The sequence below is a fragment of the Apodemus sylvaticus genome, chromosome 2, assembly GCF_947179515.1.
Source record: "Apodemus sylvaticus chromosome 2, mApoSyl1.1, whole genome shotgun sequence".
Taxonomy (NCBI): Eukaryota; Metazoa; Chordata; class Mammalia; order Rodentia; family Muridae; genus Apodemus; species Apodemus sylvaticus.
The window spans coordinates 25,890,336-25,907,556 of record NC_067473.1 but is presented as its reverse complement, the minus strand read 5'-3'; the positions used below and the strand labels follow the sequence as shown (position 1 = coordinate 25,907,556).

The 17,221-nt window shown below is 40.6% G+C and overlaps 1 pseudogene; it reads right to left on the bottom strand.

Annotated features, from left to right (window-relative positions):
* Positions 1–1,687: 1,687 nt before the first annotated feature.
* On the bottom strand, positions 1,688–14,056 carry LOC127677790 (disks large homolog 5-like; annotated as a pseudogene).
* Positions 14,057–17,221: the final 3,165 nt, after the last annotated feature.

Here is a 17,221-nt window from a genome sequence, read left to right as displayed (position 1 = left end):
GTTTGATGATTTTCTGTCTTCTACTGCTTCTGGGTGAATTAACTTTTTTGTTCCAGGCCATTCAGGTGTGTCCTTAAGGTGCTAATGTATGCTCTTTCCAGTTTCTTTTCGGAGGCACTCAGGGCTATGAGTTTTCCTCTTAGCACTGCTTTCATTGTGTCCCATAATTTGTGTATGTTGTGCCTCTATTTTCTTTAAATTCTAAACAGTCTTTGATTTCTTTATTTCTTCCTTGACCAAGGTGTCATTGAGTATTGTTCAGCTTCCCTGTGTATGTGGGCTTTCTGTTGTTTTTGTTGCTATTGAGGACAACTCTTACTCCATAGTGATCTGATAGGAGGTATGGGATTATTTTGATCTTCTTATATATGTTGAGGTATGTCTTGTGACCAATTATATGGTCGATTTTTGAGAAAGTACCATGAGGTGCTGAGAAAAATATATATTCTTTTGCTTTAGGATAAAATGTTCTCTCTATATATATCTGTTAAATCCAATTGCTCCAAAACTTCAATTTGTTTCACTGTGTCCCTGTTTAGTTTCTGCTTTCCTGATCAGTTCATTGAGGAGAGTGGGGTGTTGAAGTCACCCACAACTATTGTGTCAGGTGCAATGTGTGATTTGAACTTTAGTATAGATTCTTTGACGAATGAGGGTGCACTTGCATTTGGAGTGTAGATTTGAAAATCTTGTCTTATAGGTCTTTCATTGCTTGCATAAACTTATACCAAGATACAGTTTATTAATTCTGGGTGCTGTATGTTGTGGCTTTCCTAATTTTTTCAGCTTCTTTATCCTTCCAATAAAAAGAGCTACTGACTTTTTTAAGTTCATTATGAATCAAGAGACTTTCCCTGTAGGTGTTTATCAGGTATAGTTATTTTGTACATCTTTAGGAATCACTTAAACATATTATCATATCATGTGTAAATAGCAATACTTTGACATTTCCCCTTATATTTTGTATGCCCTTGATGTCATTTTGTTGTCTGATTGCTCTAGGTAGAAATTCATGGGCTATATTAAATAGATAGGAGCTGCAGTCTCCATTCTAATAGAGTTCTATACTTTAGGGGTAGGAGAATACATGACAGCATGGAGCGAGTATGTCAGTGATTACACACTAAAGTGTGTATCCATGGGAGAAGCCACATTATTCATACAAAAGACCATTTTCTTGCATACCCTAGTGGGCTTTGAAATCAGTCTGTAGTCAGGATTCCTGGGGCTGACTGAGATCCATCTGTGGTTGTGAGGTCTATGTCTACAGGATAGGACAGAAAACCTGAATAAGCAAAATGGTCTCAAAAATGAGGAGTTACAAATAAATTTTTATTCATGAGAAATACATTTCAAAAACAGGCTTTTAAAGATAATTACTATAAACAGTGAAAAGCATAAGGAAAAAAGCAATAAAAATAATATATAATATCCAATAACATAAAAACAGCAAGAAAACCAAACAGCAACCAAACCTCTAACAGTAAATTATATGAACCAGAGTTCTCTCACTGCACCTTCAACAACAGGGACATACAGTCTGTTTCTTCTCTTGGACATGTGTTTGCAGGGCAGTCACCTCAGTTCTCCCCCAAGGGGTATTGTTTGTGCAGGAAAGGGAATAAATTCCTGAATTGATTGACTCACAGGCTAGGTAGTTAGTGCCTATTCAACCTGAGGAAGTGAATTATGTGGTAGAAGACTCATCCAAGGAATTTTGTGACTGTTGAGGATGGAGCTCATCAGGGGCTTCCGGAAGTGGCAACTCATTCTGCAGGAAGCCCTCTTCCTGGGCTGTGGAAATTTCAGCTCTTGCTACACTCTCTGCATCCTAGAAGAGGAAGGCAGTTATTAAGACAGAGGCTTGTTGGGAATCTAAATGTCAGCTGTCAGGCTGCTGCCTCTCAACATCTCAACAGGAATGTTATCATTGATCTTTTAACTGACACCATTGCTGATATAAGTGCAGGCACAGCAAAATATCCAGCAACATCAACCTATTACATGGATTGACAAGCTGCTACTCATTTTTATCAGGGCACACCAAGAAATGGGCAATTGGAAGAGACATCACTGGGTTACTGGAGGAAAGGAAAAATGCCACATGCCACACAGATCAAAGACAAGGAGAATAACATATTTCTTATTAGTGTTTGAATTTTAAATCTTGCAAGGTGCTAACCACTTGGGAAGTCATATGACCCTTACATGCCCTCTGTCACAGGACCCAGAACTTACTCAAAGCTCTGCAAAGCAGCCCACCTATCATGAGCAGGTGTAGGAATGCTGTAGGATATTGATCTATCACCCTTACTGGTCTTCATAATAAAGAGGAGTAGAAAGGTATACTTGCCATATTTCAGCTTATCTCAAGAGGTTCACTACCCAGAATGTCAAAAGACCTAGAAATGACCAACTACATTTCATGAGGTGGGTGGCTGCTTGCGACTGTGCATTAGAATGGTGCTGTGTGAAAGCAAAGATGGATGCAGTGGGAAAATGTTATCAGTCAGTATAAGCCAGGCTGAGCTGCTTGTACCTACCTGATGTTGTTGGCCCTGGAGGATGCTGGTCTTGTCCTGTTCATCTTTTACATTCAGGTTCAAGTCAATCAGGTATTGCTGAATGATGGTCCAATCAGCATGTACTTCCTTGTTGTCCTGCTTCAGTGTAACCAATCTCTTATTCATAATGTTCTTCTGCAGCAGGAGCCGGCTGTGCAGGTTGCTAGAGACACAATCTTCATGGTAAGATCCTGCAGGCTCCTCCTCCCATTCCTACATCAAGGTCTCATTAACCCCACCAGGACCTAGGTTCCCAGGAATACCTAATGCAATACATCTCAATACATTCTTGAGAGGTACACAAACAGCAAATAGCAACTTGAGGGAAGAAAAAAATGATTGCTACAGCCCTAACACCAATAAGGTTGTACGTCTCTCCAAAAGAACGTGGAATCTGAAACTATCCATGACAGCCCAAAGCATTTCAGCAACATCAATTAGTAGGTTGCAGATACCCTCAATGCAGTCAGTAGAACCAAGAGGAGGGCATTGTATCCTTTTGTTATATCACATTTAGCTCTGTAAAACCATCCCTGAGCCCCACAGACCTAGAACTGTACCATAACCCTCTCATGATCTGAATCACTCTTCTAATGAGAGGCTCCTGATGATGCCTGGACAATGTTAGGATGAGTAACAGTCTCTTACAAACTTTGAAACTGACAGGAGAAGTCCCAAGGCACAGTGATGGCTAAAAGGCAGAGGGATAGAATCAGACCTGCAGACTCTCCAGTCCAGGAACAAGGAATTCAGAAATGGCCATTCCACACCTGGTGACCTCCATGAACAGTACTTACCGATAGAAGTTAATCTCCTTCTTGAGATCCTGGAAGGTCTGTTTGGCCTCAATGTTCTCCTTCTCTAAGGTGTGTAGAAATGTCATAATCTCCTTCTCCTTTAACTTCAGTTTTTCATATAACGGATTTGGTCTGTAGTATGGCCTGTCCCCAGGAAGATAGAACTCCATGAACATGTGTTTTTTTAAAACACCTTTTCAGAAACCAAGACACATATACATATAAGTATTATATATATATAATATATATATTATACATATTATGTATATATAATATATATATTATATATATATATTGTGTTTTTTTGTATTTTTGAGACAAGTTTTCTCTGTGTAGCCCTGGCTGTACTGCAACTCACTGTGTAGACAAGGCTGTGCTCAAACTCAGAAATCCATCTGCCACTGCCTCCCAAATGCTGGAAATACAGGTGTGTGCTACCATGGCCTGGCTGAAAATGTGTTTTTTTTTTATTCGATGTATTTTTTTATTTACATTTCAAATGTTTTCCCCTTTTCTGGCTTACCACTCCTCAAAACTCCCACAAGCCCTCTTCCCTCCCCCAACTCCCTCATCCACCCCTTCCCACTTCCCTGTTCTGGTATTGCCCCATTCTGCTACTGTTTTCCATAACCAGGGGCCACTCCTCTGTTCTAAGAACACATGAATACAGACTGGGTCTTGTACTCCCAGAACAGGAAGGTCAGTTCCTGGATTCTACATGCTTTTTCAACTTGGGAAACTTTTTATCCTTTCCCAAGGACAGCATAAGCTATGTATCCTGATGGAGGGTGCCCTGGCTCCCTGTGTTTACTCATTAGCTCTGGAGGGGCAGTCTAGCCCCTTGTGCTCTCAAGAGCCTAGGCCACAGGTTGTTGCCAACTAGACACCTGTGATTATATTTTCCCTGTTTTGACAACAGGGATTGTAATTACTGGATAACTAATACTTCAGAGGCAGACATTACACATAATTCTTGAGGTGATACCATACATAATGACCTCTTTATAATCTGCCCAAGAGATGCAACTGTATGCATAAGTGTGCCCATGAAGGGAAGGATCAATGCTATTTAATTTGATTCCTACTTTAACCACAAGAATATCTGTCTCCTCTCCTCTCCTCTCCTCTCCTCTCCTCTCCTCTCCTCTCCTCTCCTCTCCTCTCCTCTCCTCTCCTCTCCTCTCCTCTCCTCTCCTCCCCTCCCCTCCCCTCCCCTCCCCCTCCTCTCCTCTCCTCCCCTCCCCTCCCCTCCCCTCCCCCCTCCTCTCCTCTCCTCTCCTCCTGTCCTCTCCCCTCCCCTCTTCTCTTCTTTTTTCCCCTCCCCTCTTCTCTCCTCCCCTCTTCTCGTCTCTCCTCTCCTCTCCTCTCTCTCTCTCTCTCTCTCTCTCGTTATTTTTTTCTGAGGCAGGGTTTCTCTGTGTAGCCCTCGCTGTCCTGGATATCACTCTGTAGACCAGGCTGGCTTCCAATTCAGAAATCTGCCTGCTTCTCCCTCCCAAGTGATTGGATTAAAGCCATATGCTACCTCTGCCTGGCCTGACCAGAACTATTTAAAGTGGGGGCTCCCAGACATCAGGACTCAGATCATCTTGAAACAGCATTTAAATCCTCAGTCCAAAACACAGAGCCCAAGATTCCTAAGTGTGGAGGTAAATATAAACACACAAAACAGAAGCACATGTATGTACATGTGGAAGCAAACAGACTCATAGACTGGCACACACAAATTAGGCGAAAAGGACAGAGAGCCACAGAATGAGAAATAAAGACAGAGACAGAACCAGAGAGAATAGGATGAGATTCAGAAGAAGTGTATGCAACATTACTGTCTCAGAGTATCCTGGATTTCACAGATCCCTGAATTTCAAAGAGTAGAGAGGAATATAAACATTCAAAAATTCATTCTCAGGAGATAACACAATCATGTGCACCCCCACACATGTACACACAAAAAAACAGACATGTATAAACATGAGAGGGAGAAAATTACACACAGTCACAGAATGAGAGAGAGTGAATCTGAGACAGAAGCAGAGAGAACACAATGATATGCAGAAGAAATACAACATTACTGTCTCAGAGTATAAGACACACAGAAAAAGAGGAACAGGCAGATCCTCAGGCATCTAGTCAAGAACTGAGATGAACAATGTGGGACTAGGCCCCGCCTTCTGCATCTAGCAGTTTCCAGCAGTCAGTCACCTACCAGTCCAGTACAAACACTCACAGCAAACTCTCAGCTCCTAAAACCTCACAAAAGCACCTCCTTTCAAGGGCTTTCAAAATGCTTTCTGGGAACTCACTCTCCATTTTCTGTATCCCTGAATCTTCACTCAGACAGCAAGTCCCACTTTTGACCTGGAGGATGCAGAGGATTCCATTTCCCATCTTACTCCTGTGAAAACTGCAGGTTCTGCCTCTCCTCCAATAAGGGTTTAGGGACATGAGGTTTTGCCCAGGGATATCATGAAAATACATCTTCCTATGATTTACCATCTTAAAAAGACAAGTGTGGCATTTTGGACTCCATACAAACACCACAGCATTTGGAGCAATGCATACCTCTTGTTCATGGCTCCCTCTGTGACATAGATCAAGCGATCTCTCAGATCATTTCTCTCTTGGGTAACAAGCTGCAGCTCTCTGGTCAGCCTCTCCTCTTCCTCCTTGGCCTGTTTCTTGCTCAGGACAGTTGCAGGGGATGATGTCTGCCTGCCAGACCCTATAGGTAAAAGAACACAAGTGAACTTAAATGTTGGGAATGCATAGAATGCAGACAGTCTACGCTGAGGCCTATAAAGTAGACCACAGGCCTAGAACCCCATGACACCACACAGAGTTTCGTTCAGGCTTTAGATGCATCCTCAGTGGATCTCAGTTCTCCCATCACTCTATAGAGACTAGGAGATGTCAGAAGCCATGTGTGTCCTCTGTCTCCCTATGTATTCTTATGATGACCACAGAGATGGCTTCTCCTGGCTTATTAACAAATACACAGAGTGCAACTTGTCCTCAGAGTTCTCAGTTCTGTGGTTTCTCAAGTTACATGATGAATTCATGATGTTCAGATCTCCTACCCTGTTACTCTTGGCCCAGAACATGGCCTTAAAATGTCCTACATGGGGAGAACATGGCTAACACACTGACCAATTATTTCCTCTACTGAAACACCAAACACTCCAGCAGTGGCCAGAGGGTGGAGTCTCTGTCTGGGTGTAGTTACAGTACAATAATACCTGCCACTCACAACCAATGATAAGCTAAGGGGAACTTTGAGGGAGAGGAGGTCAGAGTAGTTCTGAGAACAAGAGGTGATGGCCAGGGGGCACAACTCTCTTCCTTGTACTACTGTCAGAGAGAAATTGAAGCTAAAAGAAGCATGGTAGTGAAGGCATTGATGCCCTGCACCTAAATTGGTGTAGGTTAGATCCTCTGTGACTCCTGATGGTCTCATTCTGCCCCCAAGTAACAACCATAATACCCAGTGAAAGAGAAAAATTGGAGTTCACATCATTCCAGCTTTGATCTTGCCATATCCTGCTTTAAGAGATGGAAAAATAATGTTCTGATATCCTTAATGTTCAAGAGTTGTGAAAATCCTGGAATCTCTTTTGCTTTCAAGAAGCTTCAATTCCTTTGTCGTTTTGCTAGAAAGGCCAGCTCACACCACCCTGGTAGGAAGCTCAATATCCACTTCCCAGTACTTACTCCACATCCTCCATGACCACCTCCTTTGTCCTTTATTACTCTCAGATGAAAGGCCAGCTTCCTTCCTCCTCTCTCTTATCTCTCTTGCGTCCACATTGGTTCTCCGAAAAAGTTTTCTGATTCAGGCAAACATGTCTATCAATGTATGCTCTAGACACTGATTGAGAAACCGCAGGACTTGTGCTGTTGCTACAACACTGGTGACATCACAGCTCATGCCAAGAACTCTCCAGGAGACAATAGAATGTTCAAGAAGGGACTGCTGATGTTATGGCTTATAGCCTTCTGCTCCCCACTAATTTTCTTCCATTACTTAACAGGAAGCTGAGGTGCCCTTTCCTGGAGACTCTCCTGGGTAATAGCCTTTGAGCCCATCATCCTTACAAAGCCAGGGTTTGCTCTAGGCTTGATTGACATAACCTCAGGAATCCCTGTGCATTTAACTGAGGATTTTCTTTTCAAACCCTTCTCAGAAATGTATCATCCTGCCTCACATTTCCCTCAATCAGCAATATGAGACATTAACATCTCAGATTATCTACTGAGATATCACTCAAGTTTTAATATGCAGTCAAAACGTTTCCTGTCTTATGTACAGGTGCATGAAATCACATCCAGAGCCTGCAGGGCAAATTAATATGTGGATGAATGTTAGGGGCTACACTCACAAAGTCTTCTTCTTAGCATTTTAAGTTGCCTCAAGATGTCAGCAGAGAAAGAGTTGCCCACATCATAGTGTTGGCAAGCGTCTGGAAATCAGTTGGCAGAGGAAATTAAAAAAAAAAAAAAACCTTTTCTGGTTCTCCCCCCCCCCCCCCCGCATAAATTCCATAAGCCCTCTTCCCTCCACCCATTCCCTAAACAACCCCCCCCCCCCCCGACTCTTCTGTACAGGTAATCCCCTACATTTCTGCGTCAAGACTTTCCAGGACCATGGCCCTCTCCTTCCTTATCCTTGGGAATCATTTGATATGTGAATGTGTCTTGGAATTCAGAGCTTCTGAGCTAATTAATATCCACTTATCAGTGACAGCATTTCATGTCTTAAGATGATGTTTTCCAGTTCCAATCATTTGCCTAAGAATTTCATGAATTTTTTATTTTTAATTGCTGAGTAGTATTCCATTGTGTAAATATATCACATTTTTTGTATCCATTCCTCCATTGAGGGACATCTAGGTTCTTTCCTGCTTCTGGCTATTATAAATAAGGATGCTGGATTTATGCGGAGGTCCTTGATCCATTTGGATTTGAGCTTATTAGTACAAGGAGACAAGGATGGATCAATTCGCATTCTTCTGCATGCTGACCTCCAGTTGAACCAGCACCATTTGTTGAAAAGGCTATCTTTTTTCCATTGGATGTTTTCAGCCCCTTTGTCGAGGATCAAGTGGCCATAGGTGTGTGGGTTCATTTCTGGATCTTCAATCCTGTTCCATTGATCCTCCTGCCTGTCACTGTACCAATACCATGCAGTTTTTAACACTATTGCTCTGTAGTATTGCTTGAGGTCAGGGATACTGATTCCCACAGATTTTCTTTTGTTGCTGAGAATAGTTTTAGCTATCCTGTGTTTTTTGTTGTTCCAGATGAATTTGATAATTGCTCTTTCTAACTCTGTGAAGAATTGAGTTGGGATTTTGATGGGTTTTGCATTGAATCTGTATATTGCTTTTGGCAAAATGGCCATTTTAACTATATTGATCCTTCTGATCCATGGGCATGGGAGGTTTTCCCATTTTTTGAGGTCTTCTTCCATTTCCTTCTTCAGAGTCTTGAAGTTCTTGTCATACAGATATTTCACATGTTTGGTAAGAGTGACTACAAGATACTTTATACTGTTAGTGGCTATTGTGAAGGGGGTCAATTCCCTAATTTCTTTCTCAGCCTACTTATCCTTTGAGTATAGGAAGGCTACTGACTTGCTTGAGTTGATTTTATAACCTGCCACTTTGCTGAAGTAGTTTATCAGCTGTAGGAGTTCTCTAGTGGAGTTTTTTGGGTCACTTAGGTAGACTATCATATCATCTGCAAATAATGATAGTTTGACATCTTCCTTTCCAATTTGTATCCCTTTGACCTCCTTATGTTGTCTAATTGCCCGAGCTAGTACCTCAAGTACAATATTGAAAAGATAAGGAGAGAGGGGGCAGCCCTGTCTAGTCCCTGATTTTAGTGGTATTGCTTCAAGTTTCTCTCCATTTTGTTTGATGCTGGCTACAGGTTTGCTGTATATTGCTTTTACTACTTTTAGGTATGGGCCTTAAATTACTGTTCTTTCCAAGACTTTAAGCATGAAGGGATGCTGAATTTTGTCAAATGCTATTTCAGCATCCAATGAAATGACCATGTGTTTTTTTTTTTCCTTTGAGTTTGTTTATGTAGTGGATTGCATTGATGGATTCCCGTATATTGAACCAACCCTGCATCCTGGGATAAAAAAAAATAAATAAGGATGCTATATACATAGTGGAGCATGTGTCCTTATTGCATGTTAGGGAATACTCTGGGTATATGCCCAGGAGTGGTATAACAGTGTCCTCTGGAAGTATCATGCCCAGTTTTCTGAGGAACAGCCAGACTGATTTCCAGAGTGGTTGTACCAGCTTGCAATCCCACCAGTAGTGGAGGAGTGTTCTGCTTTCTCCACATCCTCGCCAACACCTCCTAACTCCTGAGTTTTTAACTTTAGCCATTCTGAGTGGTGTGAGGTGAAATCTCAGGGACGTTTTGATTTGCATTTCCCTAATGACTAATTATGTTGAACATTTCTTAAGGTGCTTCTCAGCCATTCAAAATTCTTCAGGTGAAAATTCTTTGTTTAGCTCTGTACCCCATTTTTAATAGGATTATTTGGCTCTCTGGAGTCTAACTTCTTGAGTTCTTTGTATATATTGAATATTAGTGTTGTCAGATATAAGGTTGGTGAAGATCTTTTCCCAATTTGTTGGTTGTCATTTTGTCTGATTGATATGTCATTTGCCCTACAGAAACTTTGTAATATTATGAGGTCCCATTTGTCAATTCTTGATCTTAGAGCATAAGCTATTGGTGTTCTGTTTAGGATATTTTCCACTGCACCCATGTGCTCATTGCTCTTCCTCAGTTTCTTTTCTATTAATTTTAGTATGTCTGGTTTTATTGGAGGTCCTTGATCCATGATCCACGTGGAGTTGAGCTTAATACAAAGAGATAATAATGGGTCATTTTTGGTCCAAAGCTTCAATTAGTTTCATTGTGTCCCTGTTTAGTTTCTGTTTTCCTGATCGGTCCATTGAGGAAAGTGCAGTGTTGAAGTCACCCACAATTAATGTGTTAGGTGCAATGTGTGCTTTGAGTTTCAATAAAGTTTCTTTTACGAAAGAGGGTGCCCTTGCATTTGGAGCATAGATGTTCAGGATTGAGAGTTATTCTTGTTGTATTTTTCCTTTGACCAGCAAGAAGTGTACCTCAGAGTCTCTTTTGATGACTTTGGGTTAAAAGTCAATTTTATCTGATATTAAAATGGCTACTCCAGGTTGTTTCCTGAGACCATTTGCTTGTAAAATTGTCTTCCAGCCTTTTACTCTAAGGTAGTGTTTGTCTTTGACCCTGAGTGTGTTTCCTGTAAGCAGCAAAATGTAGGGTCCTGTTTACGTATTCAGTCAGTTAGTCTGTGTCTTTTTATTGGGGCATTAAGTTCATTGATGTTAAGGGATATTAAGGAATAGTGATTGTTACTACCTATCATTTTTGACGTTATTTTTTAAATTTGATTGCTTAACTTCTTTTGGGTTTGATGAAAGGTTACTATCTTGCTTTTTCCAGGGTGAAGTTTCCCTCCTTGTCATTAGGGAAATGCAAATCAAAACAACCCTGAGATTTCATCTTACACCAGTCAGAATGGCTAAGATTAAAAATTCAGGAGACAGCAGGTGTTGGAGAGGGTGTGGAGAAAGAGGAACACTCCTCCACTGCTGGTGTGGTTGCAAATTGGTACAACCACTCTGGAAATTAGTCTGGAGGTTCCTCCAAAAACTGGGCACCTCACTTCCAGAAGATCCTGCTATACCACTCCTGGGCATATACCCAGAGGATTCCCCACCATGTAATAAGGATACATGCTCGACTATGTTCATAACAGCCCTATTTATAATTGCCAGATGCTGGATAGAACCCAGGTATCCCTCAACAGAAGAGTGGATGCAAAAAATGTGGTATATCTACACAATGGAGTACTATTCAGCCATTAGAAACAATGAATTCATGAAATTCTTAGGCAAATGGATGGAGCTAGAGAACATCATACTAAGTGAGATAACCCAGATTCAAAAGGTGAATCATGGTATGCACTCACTAATAAGTGGATATTAACCTAGAAAACTGGAATACCCAAAATATAATCCACACATCAAATGAGGTACAAGAAGAAAGGAGGAGTGGCTCCTGGTTCTGGAAAGACTCAGTGAAGCAGTATTCGGCAAAACCAGAACGGGGAAGTGGGAAGGGGTGGGTGGGAGGACAGGGGAAGAGAAAGGGGCTTATGGGACTTTCGGGGAGTGGGGGGCTAGAAAAGGGGAAATCATTTGAAATGTAAATAAAAAATTATATTGAATAAAAAAAATAATGGATCATTTTGCATTCTCCGTCATGCTGACCTTCAGTTGAACCGGCAACATTTGTTGAAAAGGCTACCCTTTTTCCACTTGATGGCTTTAGCATTTTTGTGGAATATCAAGTGACCGTAGGTGTGCGGGTTCATTTCTGGGAGTTCAGTTCTATTCCATTGATCTACCTGCCTGTCACTGTACCAATGCCATGCAGCTTTTAACACTATTTCTCTGTAGTACTGCTTGAGGTCTGGGATACTGTTTTCCACAGAAGGTCTTTAACTGTGGAGAATAGTTACATTCTCTCTCTACAAGTGTTTCTTGCCGGGAAGTAGGAGAAGTGGAAATGATCTTCCACATTTGTGAAAAATGGAGAATAAATGAGGACTGGGACACCAGCAGTGTCTCCTGGCCTTAGTATGCTTAGACCGGGTTCACAGGGAAGGTGGAGTGACAATTTTGTGTCACCTGCAGGGACAGAGCGAGGTGGAATGGGCACTGAGAAGGCTGTGCAACACAGCTCTAGCACCTCCATTCAGGTAGAAAACAAAATTTCTTTTCTGCGTACAGGAGCCATTGTTGAGGCCACAGAACTTGTGTAAACATGGTAAGGTAACACAAATGCATTTTTCTAATGATAAAATTGTTTTTGATCAGGTTTGCCCCCATAACATAGCTGTAGCATACTTATCACTCAGCAGACATATATTTCATACTGTTACTGTAATATACCTCCTAGTCATGGATATAAATCAAAAGAAAAACATCTTAATTTGAACAGGGTCATCATGACCATGTTATGTTCTCTATGTTGTGAGGTTTGTTAATCTTATGAAATTCTACATCTATATGCTTTCCATAGAACCCATCAAATTAAAGGCCAGTATATAATATTATGTCTAAAATAACTTGAGTCAGGGTCCTCATAGGGCAGCATTTCCAGCACTTTTGCATGAGCTCTTTGGGGGGTTATACACAAAGCTGTAGCTGAGAAATATCTAGTGCAGTTTTGATCTGTTGCCCTGATTGGTCAAACTTGTGGTGTGCCTTCAATAAATCATCCATGTATAACTGAATTCCGTGTTTCTGTTGTTTGTTGGATAACCCCTGAACATGAAGCCTTCCATGCTGCAGCACTTAGGACAATGAGCCAAGGCCAGGAATGGTAACATCGTGGATTAAATTATGTGAGAAGAGAGATGGATAGTTTATCCCTTGTGATAATGATCAGCGGTGTCCTTGGTGCTTTTTTGGTCCCTATTGGCCTTGTGCAACAGCTTCAAGAGCCCAGTTCTGATCTTCCTTGGGATCATTGTGTCCTCATGAATATGCACTCAGACATTCCTGGAAACAAGCAGAACAATTGACAGAGAGCTTGATTTCTATAGTGGAGGGAACATTGCTAACTTATGTTGCAGGATATTTGTTCACACTGTAAACCCCAAGATTGTGTTATTTACTGAAAAGAAAAAATATTTGTGTGGCTCAGCCCTAGAACCGACCTTTAACCAAGCGCTTTCTGTTTACTGTACTTTCTTATTCTGTGGCTCAGCCCTAGCACACACCTGTATTGCAAACCAAAAGAAGGTCAACTCTAGGTCAAGAGGCAGAGCAGGTAAGCAGTTGGAAGAGAATGAACATAAGTAAAGAAGTAGGAAGAACTAGGAAGGTCTCTAAGTTGAATGATATGTAAGACAGTGTGGGGAGGGATAAGAATGCTCTCCCTCTGGGAGGTCAGGGGAGTAGGAAGGTCATCTGGGTGTTCTTCCTGTCTCTCTGAGCTGGCAGGTTTTCACCACAGCATCTGGATCCTATGTCTTCATTGTTAAAGTTTAATGGCTGGCATATGTGTATTGTTTTAAATTTATTTATAAATTATTCATTGTAATACATCTCAAATGATAAGCCACTTCCTGGATAACCCACACAGACCCCTCAAATCTCATTTTTGCTCTCACCCTCCCCTTTGCCTGAATGAGGGTGCTTCCCTACCCACCTACTCTCTCCTGCCCTACTGCTTCTGCATCTTACTATACTGGGGCATCAAACCTCCACAGGACAAAGTGCCTCTTCTCCTATTGCTGTCAGGCAAGACCATCATCTGCTACAATTTATCTGCATCTATAGATCCCTCGCTGTACCTTGCTCAGTTTGCTGAATTGCTTCTGGGAGCAATGGTTGACCCTGCCATCAGATGTTTTTCTTCCTGTCGTGTTGCAATTCCCCCTGTTCCTCCAGCTTTTCTGCAAACTCACCCACTGGGATCCCTGAGCTCAATCTACTGACTGGTTCCAATTGTCAGATGCTGGACATACCTTCCATGAGCCACGCCTGAGGATTCTGTCAGCAAGGGGTTCTTGATCAGAGCAACAGTGTCTGTTTTGGTGTCTGCAGACATGTTGGATTCCCAGGTAGGGAAGTCCCTGGATGGCCGTTCCCTCAGTCTCTGCTCCATTTGTTTTTCCTGTTCTTCCTTTGCTCAGGAACATTTATGGGTTCTATCTTCCCCTTCTCTATGCACTTTGGCTAAAGTCATCCCTTTTGGGCTCAGGGAGTTTTTCCTTTCCCAGAGGGAAAACTCATATAGCGATCCCCAGTTCCTCATCCCCCCTACATATTTTTCCTCAATTTCCTGACCTTCTCTGTTCCTCTCTCCTAACTTCTCCATTACATGATACTGCTCCCTTATTTCCTCCCCCTCCTCTATCCCTCCATCACCCATGATCATCCTGGTCCCCCTCAATGCAGGAGGACTGGAGCATCCATACCCTCCTCTCCCTTCCTTATAAGCTCCATATGGGCTGTGGGCTATATTATGTGCATTGTGAAATTTAGGGCAAATATCTATTATCACTAAACACATATCATGTGTGCTCCTTTTTTTGTCTGGGTTACTTCAGTCAAGATGACCATTTCCAGTTCCATCCATTGGCCTGTGAATTGTATCAAGTCATTGTTTTTAATTTGTGAGTATTACTTCATATGTAACCACATTTTCTAGATCCATTCTTCTGTTGAGGGACATATGGGTTCTATCCAGCTTCTGGGTATAATAAATAAGGCTGCTATAAACATAGTTCAGCATGTGCTCTTGTTATATGTTGGAATATTTTTTGGGCATATGCCCAGTAGTGGTATAGCTGGGTCTTCAGGTAAAACTATTCCCCTTTTCTCAAAATCTGCCAGATTGATTTCAAAAATGGTTTTACCAGCTTGCAGTCCCACAAGCAATAGAAGAGAGTTTCCTTTTACCCGCAACCTGGCCAACATCTTCTGTCACCTGCATTTTTGATCTTAGCCATTGAGATTTGTGTGAGATGAAATCTCAATGTTGCTTTAATTTGCATTTCTCTGATGACTTAGGATGTTGAACATTTCTTTAACTGCTTCTCAGCCATTCATTCAAGATTCCTTTGTTGAGATTCTCTGTTTAGTTCTGTACTCCAGTTTTTGATAGGGTTTTTTGGTTTTTTTGGAGTCTAAATTCTTGATAGTATATTTTAAGTATGAGACATCTAACAGATGTGAGGTTAGTAAAGATCTTTTATCAATTGTTAGTTTACCATATTGTCCTGTTGAAAATGTCCTTTGCTTACAGAAGCCTTGCAGCTTTATGAGCTTCCATTTGTTGATAGTTGATCTTAAAACATAAGGTATGGGTATTCTGTTCTAGAATTTTGCCCTATGCTTAGGTTTGCGAAGCTCTTCCCCACTTTCTCCCCTATTAGATTCAACATATCTGATTTTATGTGGATGTACTTGATCCTCTTGGACTTGAGCTTTGTATAAGGAGAAAAGAATGGATCAATTTGCATTCTTCTACATGCTGACAGCCAGTTGAACCAGCACCATATGGTGAAAATGCTGTCTTTTTCCACCGGATGGGCTTAACTTTTTGTCAAAGATCAAGTGACCACAGATGTGTGGATTCATTCCTGGGTCTTCATTTCTATTTCACTGATCCACCTGAGTGTCCCCATACCAATACCATATAGATTTTTATGTTGATTCATCCAGAATTTCTTTTATTGTTTAGAGAATTTGTTGCTATATTGGGTGTTTTTGTTATTCCAAATGAATTTGACAATTGCTCTTTCTAATTCCATTGTGTGGGCATTTTGATGGTAATTGCATTCAATTTTTAGATTGCAAGATTTTTAGATGGCCATTTTTACTCTGTTAATCATGCTGATCTATGAGCTTTGGAGATTTTTTCCATCTTCTGTGTTCTATTTCTTACTTTAGGGATTTGAAGTTCTAGTCATATAGAAGATTTTTTTCACTTGCTTGGTTAGACTCACAGCAAGATATTTTATAGAATTTGTGACTATTGTGAAGGGTGTTGTTTCCCTTACATCATTCCCAGCCCATTTATACTTTGAGTTGAGTATAAATAGGATACTGATTTATTCTGTTAATTTTATATCTAGCTACTTTGCTGATCATGTTTATCAGTGGTAGGACCTTCGTGGTTGAAGTTTTGCGGTCAATTATGTATACTATCATATCATCTGAAAATAATGTTATTTTGACTTCTTCCTTTCCAATAGGTATCTTTTTGACTTCCTTTTGTTTTCTTATTTTTCTAAGCAAAACTTCGAGTACTATTTTTCATAGGTAGGTCCTTGTCTTTTAACAGGATTGCTTTGAGTTTCTCTCCATTTAGTTTGATATTAACTATTGTTTTGCTCTATGGTGCTTTTCTTATATTTAGGTATAAAGCTTGAATTCCTGATCTCTCTGATAATTTTAACATCAATGGGTTTTGTCTTTTGTCCAGTAATTTTTCAGGATGTAATGGGATGTTCATGTAGTTATCATCTTTGAGTTTGTTTATAGAGTGGACTACAGTGATGGAATTCCATACTTTGAAAAATCTCTGTATTCTTGAATAAAACGTACTTGATCATGCTGATTTAACACATTTTTGGGGATCAGTTTGAAAGTATTTAATTGAATATATTTGAGGTGATATTTATAAGGTAATTTGGTCTGAAGTTCTCTTTCATTGTTGTTTTTTATGGTTTAGGTATCAATATACTTGTGAGTGCATAGATAGATCTGAGCAGTCTTTCTATTTCTATTTTATGAAAGACTTGGAGATATATTGTTATTAGATCTTCTTTGAGGCCTGATAGAATCCTGCACTAAATCTATCTGGCCCTTGGCTTTTCTTGCTTTGGAGAATTCTAATGACTGCTTCTATTTCCCTAGAAGATATGGGGTTATTTAGTTGGTCTATCTGATCCTGATTTTGCTTTAGTCCCTGATATCTGTCTAGAAAAATCATCCATTTTTATCTATATGTTCCAATTTTGTTAAATATATTCTTCAGCAGCAGCATCTGATTTTTTGAATGTCTTCACTTTCTGTTGTTTCTGTTTCTGTTGTTATGTACTGTTGTTTCTTCTGTTTCTGTTTCTGTTTCTGTTGTTATGTTATGTCATGATTTTTTTCAATTTGGATACAGTCTCTGTGCCTTCTGGTTAGACTTGGTAAGTGATTATCTATCTTGTCAATTTTCTCAAAGAACCAACTCCTAGTTTTGATGATTTTTTTTTGT